The 12,229-nt window shown below is 36.2% G+C and overlaps 1 long non-coding RNA gene across 4 annotated transcripts; it reads right to left on the bottom strand.

Annotated features, from left to right (window-relative positions):
* Positions 1-2,564: 2,564 nt before the first annotated feature.
* On the bottom strand, positions 2,565-12,216 carry LOC118682361 (uncharacterized). Of its 4 annotated transcripts, XR_011396981.1 has the most exons (4): positions 12,173-12,216; positions 4,700-5,728; positions 3,036-3,382; positions 2,565-2,915 (listed from the first exon to the last, which is right to left on the bottom strand). It is a non-coding gene; the product is annotated as an uncharacterized lncRNA (long non-coding RNA). The 4 variants fall into 4 exon arrangements; XR_011396979.1 differs by lacking the exon at positions 4,700-5,728; XR_011396980.1 differs by lacking the exon at positions 12,173-12,216 and having other exon boundaries at positions 4,700-7,975.
* Positions 12,217-12,229: the final 13 nt, after the last annotated feature.

Raw genomic sequence — 12,229 nt, 5'->3', positions numbered from 1 at the left:
AAAAGACTTATGACTACACAACGTTTACAAATCGTTCAACTTTATAACGAAAATCATGTTCTGTAAAGAATGTGTTTCGCGCGGTTCGCTCTACTTGTGATGAGGCCCATTTCTGGCTCATTTCTGGCTTATTTGGGACGAAGAGCAACCTGAAGAGATTCAAAAGCTGCCATTTCATCCAGAAAAAACAACGGTTTGGTGGGGTATGGGCCGGTGGAATCATCAGTCCATATTTCTTCAAAAATGATGCCGGTGAGAACGTAACCGTCAATGGCGATCGTTATCGTGCCATGATAACCGACTATTTGATACCTGAAATTGAAACTCGTGAACTCGGCGACATTTGATTTCAACAAGACGCCGCCACTTCCCACACATGCAATCAATGGATATATTGAGAGAAAACTTCGGTGAGCAGATAATTTCCCTTTTGGCCAGTCGATTGGCCACCAAGATCGTGGGATATTACAAAGTTAGACTTTTTGCTGTGAGGATATGTAAAGTCTAAGGTATATGCGGATAATCCCGCTTCGATTCAGGCCTTGGAGCAAAACATCACGCATGTCATTCGCCAGTTACCATTAGAAATGCTCAAACGAGTTATCGAAAACTGAACTCAACAGATGTGACGTAGCGACCAACATTTTTTCTTCAAAAAATTAATGCCAAAGAATATTATTTCAAATGATAATAAACATTCCCCATGAAATTTGAAATTTGTGTATTTTTTTCTTTAAAAAATTAGGGAACCTCGAAATGGTGTTATAAACTTCGTTGCATACTTAATATACCCTGTTCAGGGTGTAAAAATGGCTTAAAACAATCAACAAGAGTTATATATATTACGTTTTATATGCATTAAAATTATTTTTGCAAATAAACGATAGTTTACAGATCAGAATTCACCTCTCAAACATCACCCATTTTGGAATGTTATTACTTAGATTTAAAATTTGTAGAAAAGAAGGTCGAAAGCTATATTTTTAGAATGCATAATAATATATTAAATTTAATTGGTCGAAATAAAGCTTTTTTAAAAGTAATTCGGCTTTCGATTCGTGTCTAACATTCCTGATCAGCTTTGATTTGGTTAATGTCTCAATTAATTTCACTAAATACTGTTCGGTTCAAAACCGCAGCACTGCCTTATGTATTATGCTAGTCTATATGATTTATGCGTCTTATTTGTTCTATACGTATAAAATTAAACATGTCATCAACCAAAAACCTAAAGTCTTAAGCCATGATAAAGCAAATCAGCTGATAATCACTACTTCATCATCCATTGAGATTACAGATATGTATGACCAGTATAGGAACTCGCAAGCAACCTAAATCCTAACCACCCTACATGAATATGTGACGGACACAATTTAATTAGATACTTAAATTTGCCACACAAACCCTTTATTACGCCAATAAAGCATCAGCCATCGAAAATGTAAAGCAACTGTCACATTGCCAACAACACATACAAATATTTGTCTGAATGTTACGTAAGAGCCGTATCTCGGTTGAGATATTCAAAGGGCGTTGTTGGCATAAAATTGACGCTTTGATTGCTCATTTTGCACGTTTATGACCCCTACTCTCCTATAAATATTTTGTATTCTCTACGGTTACAACCATCTTAAATTCTCATCTAAAATATTAATCGTACACACGTGCGTACAACATGAGAGATGAGATAATTTTTTCTATATATGCTATCAAGTATGCATTAGTAAGCATGCCGAACGGTGTCAGAAGGGTATTTACTCGGAATGACGAAACTTTTCAAAATGATTATATAAGCCACAAATTTTGCATGCTTAAAAGTTTCTTAATTTAAGTAGGGGTTTTTAAGAAGTTTCTTACCAACAAAGCGTAAGTATTTCAGTTTACCATGTATTTGGACCAATTGGATGGATATTTGATTCCAATTATTGACATTATCACGGCAGTTTTAAACTATTTAGGGTACATTTGCTACTGATAGATATGATTTTTTGAGGTCCTCGGCACTGGAAATGTGGAGAACAAATTTCGAATCACGAACTAAAACTCAAAAATTAAACAAAAAAATAACCACCCTACTACTGATATATATTATATATATAGATATGTTATATTTAGATAGGGTCGTTGGTTGTGTGTTTTAAGAAGTTTAAAAATTTATATGCTCAGGCGTTACACAACATTGAAAATATTGTGGCCGCTTGCTTGCTTTTTAAGCTACTATCGACATATGTATCTCGAGCAAATTTTATAGCAAATTGTTACGATTTTACGTAAATATCCCATAGGAGGAAGTAAATGCGAGGTCAGGGATATTTAGGACGTTGAGCAACAATCCTCTTTCTGCTTGCAGCACTTATCTAAAGCATTTATTAATAATTCTCACATGTAAACATGTTCATTTTGTTGGTACTTTTGCATTTTAAATTAAATTAGGGCCATAAGTTCAAACGCGTTTAATACTTGTTATCAGTTTTCCAGTCATCATTGCTGAGTTAATCTTCACATACCTTTTAGTCTTCGTCTCGGTTGCGCTCTCTCAAATACACTCAAAAAATACTAAAAAGTTAATAAAGTAACATACAAAATTTATTCATGTTATTATATAAATTGCTCTGCGAGCTAACGAGGTAGAAAACTATAAATTTTTAAAAATATCTGTAGGTATGAAGAATGAGATCACTAAATTTATACATACTTAAACAACGTTTCAATAGAGAACTTTATTCGTCAATAATCCACTTATTATCGTTTAAAAATAGTAATTTATTGACATTTTTAGCCTTTAGAGCTGCTCTCCTATCTGATGTTATCAATCCAACCTGGCTAAACATTCTCTCCGACTCTGTAGAAATAGCTGGTATACAAAGATATCGACTGGCACAGATACTCAGCATCATCGGATCATTTTCGTTGCTCTTTATGGAAATAAAAACAAATTTATAAGAGACATTCGGTGCTAAAACTATACATTACATAAACATATGTTTCTATATCTAAAGATGTCTACGTTTTTAAAAGATCTCTAAAGTAATTACCTTCCAATAGTCCAAAGATGAACAATCTGGTGAAACATTTAGTCACTCGAGATAGTGACGAACTGAAATTATTGCATTCACTCTGTTTGATTTAAACTTCTCTTCAATTTTTTCATTGAGGAAACTCAAAAGAGGTTGAATGAGTGGTAGCGATTGAGCGTTGGACGACGTTGAAGGCTGTTATTTACACTGAGGTACTGGTTGGGTTTTATTCATACCAGCTACTCCATCTTCTACCGCTTTTGCTGCGACATCAGTGTAAGTAATCCTTTCGAAATTGAGTCATTAGTGCTAAAACACGTTTCTCCATAAAATAGGCACTACAGATTTGATGATTCCAACCACACCTAATAAAAGTATTTAAAGTAGTTATAATTAATAAGCCAAGGATGAAAGAAAGATTTTACACATAATTAATGTTTACAAAATTAGGTAAATTAAAAAGTTCGTTCGGTTTTTTATTGATTTTTCAAAAGATGATAACTTTGTGTACATTTGTCAGATTTAAGTCAAATATGCGCCGTTTTGTTCATAAACTTGTTGCCAACGAGATGCCAATTTTATTATACCCCTCTTGTAGAAGGCTGCGTCAAAAAACTCGGAGAGCCAATTTTCACAGGCCTCTCTTGAGGCCAACTTCTCACCATTAAGCGCTTTCGCCATGGACAGGAAAAGATGGTAATCACTTGGTGCCAGGTCCGGACTATAAGGTAGGGGCATTAGGACCTCCCATCCAAGCTCCCGGAGCTTCTGGCGCATCACCAAAAACGTGTGTGGCCTGGCTTTGTCCTGATGGAACACAATTCGGCCTCTGTTATCAAAGATGGCCTCTTCTGGATGACTGCTGCCTTCAAGCGGTCCAGTTGTTGGCTGTAGAGGGCCGAATTGAGCGTTTGGCCATAGGAAAGCAGATCGTGGTAGACGATGTTGTCGTAAGTGACCCATTTTTCATCGCCAGTCACAATCTGCTTCAGGTCGATTTTGTTGCGATTCTGCAGCGACTCGCAGATGGAAATTGGGTCCATCATTTTTTTTTGTGTTAGTTCGTGTGGCACCCAAACATCGAGCTTCTTTTTGAATCCAAGGTTATGCAAATGATTCCAAACGATTTTCTGGCTTACCTTTAGTTCCTCAGCTGTTAAATAAGTGCTCACGTGACGGTCTGTTTCCACTATTTCCATGATTTCATCGCAAGTTTCGACGACAGGCCTCCCGCTGTGTGGTGCATCTTCGTCTACAGTATCGGGCCCATAAACTAAACTAATTTTTTCAGCCGCTTTGGCTGCTTTTTGGCCTTGATCGAAGAAAATTTGTAAAATATATCTCTTTGCTGGTGTCATCTTTGACGAGCGGTCACAACGTACTGAGTCAATCAGCGCCGTATAGTATGACATGATGCGACACGTAACAATAGTACTATGGACAATAACGCCATCTATAAATACCGAACGAGCTTTTTACTTGACCTAATATAATTCGAAACCACGTACGCACCATCAAGGTTAGTATGGAAAATTGATTTATCACCAAATGAAAATGTAAAATATAATTTTGTACTTAACCAAACCAAGGATGAAAGTATGATTTTAACTACACCTAATGGAATTGTATCAAATAGTTAAATTTAATAATTTTTATATTATTTTAACAATATATCTACTTACGCATTTGAGACCACGTGGGTATTACAAACATCGTGGCAAACTTAATATACCATGTTCAGGGTTGAATAACAGAGCTAATACGGAGTCTCAAAAATACTGGATTCCGAAGTTTTTGATTTTCTCGATGTTTTTTAGCACATCTGCATCTTAAGTATAGTTTAAATTATTATCCGCATTCACAACTTAGAATAAAAGCCGTTGAGGTCAACATACGAATACACTTGTAAAGTGTGTATTTTGGAGGTAGGGAACTCTTTGAAATAAGTCGAGTTTTAGGTCACAAATTTTATGTTCTTTAGAGTTTTAACGACATTGCAGGCATGTAGACACGAGAACATATGAAGAATATGTCTTTTGTCCAATTTGGCACCACTTTTTCCAGTATCGGTGGCCTTATGTAACCAATATCATACCAAATAATAGCATGCCTTACTGATGAAGATTGACTTGACAAGTCCCACAAAAAGTTGTCAACTCACAAAGGTGGCCAAAAAACAGTCGCAATTTTTACATAGTTCATCTAAAGTTCTCCCAAGAAATGTTATTGTTGCAAACATTACACGATCGTATTGAAACCATTTCTTACTTAGAGAATACAACGTTAGCTTATCTTCGGTTTAGAGTAGCTAGAGGTTTCTACACTTAAGTAAGCTTGGAGAGTCGGAATCTGTACGTAATAGGACAATTTGGTGGTTGCATTAGTATGCCAAGACATTATGTAACAAGTACAGTAAATGAATACATGATATCTGGAGTAGCACTTTTTTTACATACATAACTGACCTATTCGGTTGAAATCTGTACAAGGGAGATTTAATATGTGCACCGACGGTATCGTGTATATATATGCGCCTTTCCGTATATAAATACTTATATAAACTTACTCGATATAATCCACTATGTTCAATCTTAAATATTGCATGAGTACTCGCATTCTGACAAGAACAAGAAAAACCCAGCACAATGATGAGCTTCCAATATAATGTACCAGACAAAGGCATACGCACGCCAAGCACTATAATTGAATTCCTGTGATAAGAATAACAACATGTGAAAACATTATTTTGCCATTATGCATGTGCATTGGGATTTTATAAGGGAATTGAGCGCAATGCGTTGAAGATATTTTTATACTCTTGCAACGTGTTGCTACTACAGTAATAGTTTTGTCAACTAATCGACATAAGACCATATATATATCAGGATGACGAGAAATCCGGATGCCTGTCTGTCCGTCCGTCCGTCTGCCTGTGCAAGCTGTAACTTGAGTAAAAATTGAGATATCGTCATGAAACTTTGTACATATGTTCCTCGGTCGAATCGGGAAGATCAGTTCGTAGATGGGCGTAATCGGACCACTGCAACGTCATCAATCGAAAACTTATAAATCGCCATAACTAAGCCGCAAATTAAGATACAAAATTGTAATTTGGTACAACGAATCGCAGTAACAAGTGGCACTAGTTGATAAAATTAAAAAATTGAGCGTGGCTCCACCCTCTAATAGGTTTAATGTGCATATCTCCCAAACTGTTCAAGCTATATTATTCAAATTTGCACAGGACAGATCATTTCGATACCTCTTCCGACAGCGTGAAAATATGTGAAATCGTTAAAAACTACTAAGAGTGCGATAAATCAATTATTAAATGCGTCAGAGACATTCAATATTACATCCAGGATGGCACAAGAGGGCTATATAGGAGCAGATGTCTAAATTGGATAGATGAAATCACATATCTCTGGATTTAATCGAGCAATTTCATCCAAATTTGGTATATAGGATTGTTTTAAACTTTGCATGAATAGTGCCTTTAAGGTATGGCATCTCAGGTCCGGTTGACTTTACCTAACCCAAAGAGCATCTGTTTCTGTTAATGGTATATTGCATTGCTACAAATAGATAAAATCGGGTCAATACTACACCGATATCCCATTTACATAATAAAGGATATTCAAACTTACAGTTGGCCTTATACCGTATATATCAGTCAATATGTAAGATAAGCAAAATTAACTGAACGAATAATAATTGGATATACTTCATTTTAATGCCGAAAATATGTGAAATTATATTATACTACATATAATAATTTCCGTAATCCTACAAACCGTATTATAATAATGGTTTAGCGCTGAACATAGTGGAGTTGGTCTAGACCTTGGTCTTGATCTCATATCCCTAATATCATCGATGCCGATCTTCTCAATACAACCTCTTCGGTTAAGTTTATGTCAGATATTATATAACTTATTTAAGGATGGGTTTAATATAATTTTCGCTGACGCTATGTGAAATATAGTTATAAATCTAATTAAGTTTATGAACTATAATATACCAAATTTGATTGTAATTCATTTACGATTTCGTCGAATATTGAATGTTGAATTCTTTTGCAATATTTGATAATATAAAGGCTTTGATCCTTGCAAGTTGCGAAAGTGTAAAATGTTCGGTTATACCCGAACTGAACCCCTCCTTACATGTTTGTTGTAGCTTTTGTTGTCGTATCATACATGAATGTGGCACTGGAAATCTTCTTTCGGCATCCGTGCAGTACAGCATTTGCCTTGCACTGTGAAACTGCTTTAAATAAGATAATCTTTCGGCAAATATGGCTGTGGAGGCATTCAGCTGCTGCATAAAAATTATTTATACTGCGAAATTTGTCGGATCAATCGCATTTTCCATTTCGGCAGGAAACGGCCGCAAGCATCTGATCAGAGCAAAGCATTCAGTTGCAATGCACAATCAAATATTTATTTATTGCTGAGAATTCCATTAGAAATATACGCAGATATTATTTTTCAATCCAATTTGTGGCATCTGCTTTCAGCTGCACACATCATAAGCGAGTTTGTAAACCATTAAATCGCGTTAAATGCCGTTTCCGCCGATGCCGCACCGGTGATTAAAGACAGTTTTATCAAAGTTAATCTCAAGATTCAGGTATTCCCGCTTCCCCCTACTCAATGAGTTCACCTTGAATTGCACACACGGAAGCAAAAGGTTACCCGAACGGCACGGAAATCGGCAATTATAGAAAGGAGAAACTGAGCAACGCAATTTGGTCGTTTTAAGGTATTTTTAGGCATTTGTTTGGCAACAAATTAGTAATATAAAGAAACAGGTACACCGAATAAATATGTATAAGAATCTGAGATCGAAGACTATTCACACGACATCAAAGTGAACTGTGCCTAAAAGGATTGCCATCCCCTATGCGCTTTTCCAATGCTCGCTTCCTTTTTGTCATCACACCAATGTGCTGTAGATCCGATGTTGTTCAATTGTGCAACATTCATATAGTGATTGTGTAACATTTGTGATTCCTCTTCCAATCCCTAATAGACCAATTTCTTCGCACTACTTTCGAGCGAACAGAAATCGATAGGTGGTGAATGCTGATACGAACGGCATTTAACTAAAGTCTGTAAAATGATGATCCAGCACCATGTTATGAGCGGCACCCCAGTCCTACTACTTTCCCAGACACTTTTGAATAATTGCTATTGTACCAGTGTCGTATTTTTCAATATTTATTCATGAAAATTTTATACAACATTCTTAAAAGATCATACTTTAATCTATTATTAGTTTAAATAAAGAGATTTTAACTATGTTGTCACTAAACATGTATGCGTGGTTGGTGGAGCGCACAGATAGTGAGCTCAGCGCTAGTATTGCTGCTCTGCTGTCCGAATTAATGCTCACATCCTTGAAAGAGATAGCAATTCGTAGCAGTATGTCAACTTCTGCCTAAATACGATCCACTTCTGCCTGAAAAACACTACAGTGGTCCGATAGCCTAAAGCTAAGTTTGACGGAGAGCTTCTTACAGAATTCTCTCTCTTCAACCGGCCCTCCTAGCTTCGATCCATCTGTAAAAAAGCTCATTTCTCCTCTTCGCCTGCGACTCTTCCCCATCCAAATATCCTTCGTTGGAAAATGAGAAGAGAAAAAGCTTCTACGACACGTGATCCAAGTTTTCAGAGATACAGATAAGAGGAGAGAATTTCGGGTCCTTGTTTATATTCTAAGCCGTAGAGAGTTCGCACCAAAACACCTGCCGTCAATGTTCATGGTTGGAAACATTCCCACGGATTATAGCGAGAATATGTTCAAGTTCGTCAAGTAATTCATGAGATCGGAATATTTATTATTTGGATATTTGGACCATTTTTGATGTTTGTATACCCTTGCAACATGTTGCTACAGAGCATAAGAGAGAGAGACTTAACGGTTGTTTGTATCACCTAAATATAATCGAGAGATATATAGGGTTATTTATATATAAACGGTCAGGATGATGAGACGAGTTCAAATCCGAGTGACTGTCTGCCCATCTGTGCAAGCGATAAAAATTGAGATATATTCATGATACTTAGTACACATGTTTCTTGGCAAAAAAAGTAAGGACGAGTTTGTAGATGGGCGTAATCGGAAAACAAAATAAGCAATAGATGAAGATATAGAACTGTAATTTGGCAAAGGGAATCGCAGTACATATTGTGTTAATGTTCATATCTCCCAAACCATTCAAGCTAAAATAGCCAAATTCGCTCAAAACAAAACCCTTAAGCACTTATACCAACCCTATAAATATGATACCAAATACCCTATAAAAATGGGTGAAATTCGAAGAGAATCCCGCTTCCCACTTAACGGTACTGTTAAAAAATACTTAAAGCGCGATAAATTGGTTACGGTGCGAGAGTTGCAGAAATAAAACTAAAACTATGCCTACTTCCCAACACAATTTTAAATTCCATCTGATTTTTTCACTTTCCAGTATGCAAATCAAGTACCAATGAATGCATCGGGATAAAACTTTGCACGAATATATGGACCCCGTACCTATATAATTGAAATTCAGAGAAGATTATTTCCTGATAATAATATGTCTGTATGTCAAAACTGGATTGAATCGGATCAATACTTCCCTTAGCCCTCCTTCCGTTAAGTATAACGAAAATATTTTCGAACTTCCGGCTGAATATATACCGCATAAATCGGTAATGAAATTGAGAGAGTTAATATCACATACATATATTCCATTTGAAGGTGTTTTTAATATAATTTAGCTGATGCGAATTAAAATATAGTTTATAGCTAATAAAGTCTAAATTAATGAATGATCTTCAATATAAATTAAGGAGATACCATATTTAATTTTAACTTTTTTACGATTTCTTCGAATAATCAATACTTATTTCTTTCGCAACAATTGTTAGTATGAAGTTTTACCAGCACCTGTAGGCATTTGATTATTGCAAGTTACAAGCATATAATGTATTCAGTTTTAGCCGAACTTAACCCTTCCTTACTAATTAATTCTTTGAAAGTCACGACCCTTCTAAAATTGATCTTGTCTTCGATTTACAAATTTTAATCATCCAAAAACAGGTAACAATATTTGCCTTTCGTTCTATATTAAACAGGGTTAGAAAACGAATTTTTCAGCAGTTAGGTCGGTAGAGTGGCTGTCTTTCGACACACCTAGGCCCTTAGGAACCTATTATGATACCACCGGAACCAAAGGCGCCTCACTGTATTGGCTCCTCTTTGAACCACCCCATACTTCTGATGAGCTTCATCAGTACGACTAACTTTATCTGTGTAACCTCCGATACGTCGGCAAGAAACCCTCCACCGATGACTGCGAATCCTTTCCTATAGAGAGCCTTACAATCACATAAAAGATGTTTAATGGTCTCCTCCTCTTCTACCTTCTGACAGCTTCTACAATAGTCGTTATATGGCGTTCCAAGTCGACTGGCATGACTGCCTATTAGACTGTGGCCTGTTAGTACTCTTACTAGAGTTCTTATATCATTCCGTTTGAATTTTAACAGTCGGCATATGCAGCCCAATTTTCATTCATGCCACGTTTGCCTGCTCATTGAGCAAGTCAGGGTGTGATTCCACCGAGACCCAGCTATATTTTTAACATATTTATCTATTAAATATCTACAAGTAGCCAAAACAATATACAGGTTGGTTAAAAAGTTTCTGCGCTCGAAATGAAAAAGTACTGTTTTTGGTGCGAAATATATTTTTTTATTCCATATACCTCTAACAATTTTATGCCACCCCTATAATGACTATAATAAAAAACGATTTCCACGAAGGAAATGTTTCAGGTTTTTGAAGAGGTAGTAGTCGCTGGGAGAATCTGGTGAATACGGTATGTCATTGCCAGAGCAGGTGCATTGTCTTGATGAAACATTATTTTTATGTGCTGTAAACCAGGTCTTTTATCACGAATTTTTTCATCCATCTCATCCAAAAGGCTGCAATAATTTTCAGAGTTGATTGTTTTATCTTTCTGTAGATAATCAATCAACAAAATTCCTTTTGCATCCCAAAAAACGGATGCCATAACCTTATTTCCTGATCTCTGTGACTTCACCTGCTTAGGAGCTGAACACCCAGCTTCAGTCCACTGTTAACGTTCTTGTTTCAATTTAGGATCATGGTGGTAGATCCAAGTCTCATCCATAGTTGTAAAACGACGCCAGAAATCGGTTTTATTCTGCTTAAAACGCTCCAAATTATGCTAAGAAATTTGTTTTCGATCCAATTTTTGTTGAATTGTTAACGTGTCCGGTACTTACTTTCCAAACAGTTTTTTCATATATAATTCTCCATGTAAAATATGATGACTCATTCGTCTGAGATCCATTAACAATTTCACGCTTTGTCAAACTTGGATATTCACTTACAAAATAATGAAATGGCTCAATGATTTCTGGTGTAGTTGCGGTTTTTGGTCATCCTTCGCGTGGATCGTCTTCAAGCCTAGTACGACCACGTTTAAATTCACCAGCCCAAAATTCAGCGGTTTGTTTTGCAAGTGAGGACTCCTTATATACTTCTGACAGTTGTTCATAAATTTCCTTTGGTTTTAAACCTTTCAAAACGAAGAATCTAATCACTGCGCGATATTCAATTTTTTCCATATTAAAAAAATACTCTGACACTTCAACTTCAAATGGCTTGTAAACCAAAAATTAAATGACAGAATGGCTTGTAACTTTGCATGTGTTCTCACGACAGATGTACCAATTTGAGAAATTTGTAGCTACGTGTTTTTGGACAAGCCACCTCTAGTGCTTGTCGACAATAATCTGTGAACAGTTTAACAAGGATATCTAGGTCCTCTTTGTTCCCTGGTTGAAATAGGGGAATCATAAGAATACGATTTTTTAGCTACAGCATGTGCAACTGCATATAATTCCTGAAATTTTCTACTCTACCTACATTCTCTTCAAATATGCACTCAATGTAGCAGTGATCTCAAAAGTAGTGCTCCTCAAGAACTCTCCAATGGGTAATTTTATCTAACAGTTCTTCCGACACAAGTGTTATGCCTAATACTTCTTGTCGATTTCAAATTATAAATGTTGGCACACTGCCTCTGTTGCATAACAAAAGCTTAGTTTCTAGTAAATAATTAATAAGCAACTCACCTCTTTTGTCGATGTCAGTTAGAATCTGATATCCTCTATCGTCTGTATTGGAAATGC

Source organism: Bactrocera oleae, chromosome 6 (genome assembly GCF_042242935.1).
Source record: "Bactrocera oleae isolate idBacOlea1 chromosome 6, idBacOlea1, whole genome shotgun sequence".
NCBI classification, from domain to species: Eukaryota; Metazoa; Arthropoda; class Insecta; order Diptera; family Tephritidae; genus Bactrocera; species Bactrocera oleae.
This window is presented reverse-complemented; position numbering and strand designations above follow the sequence as displayed.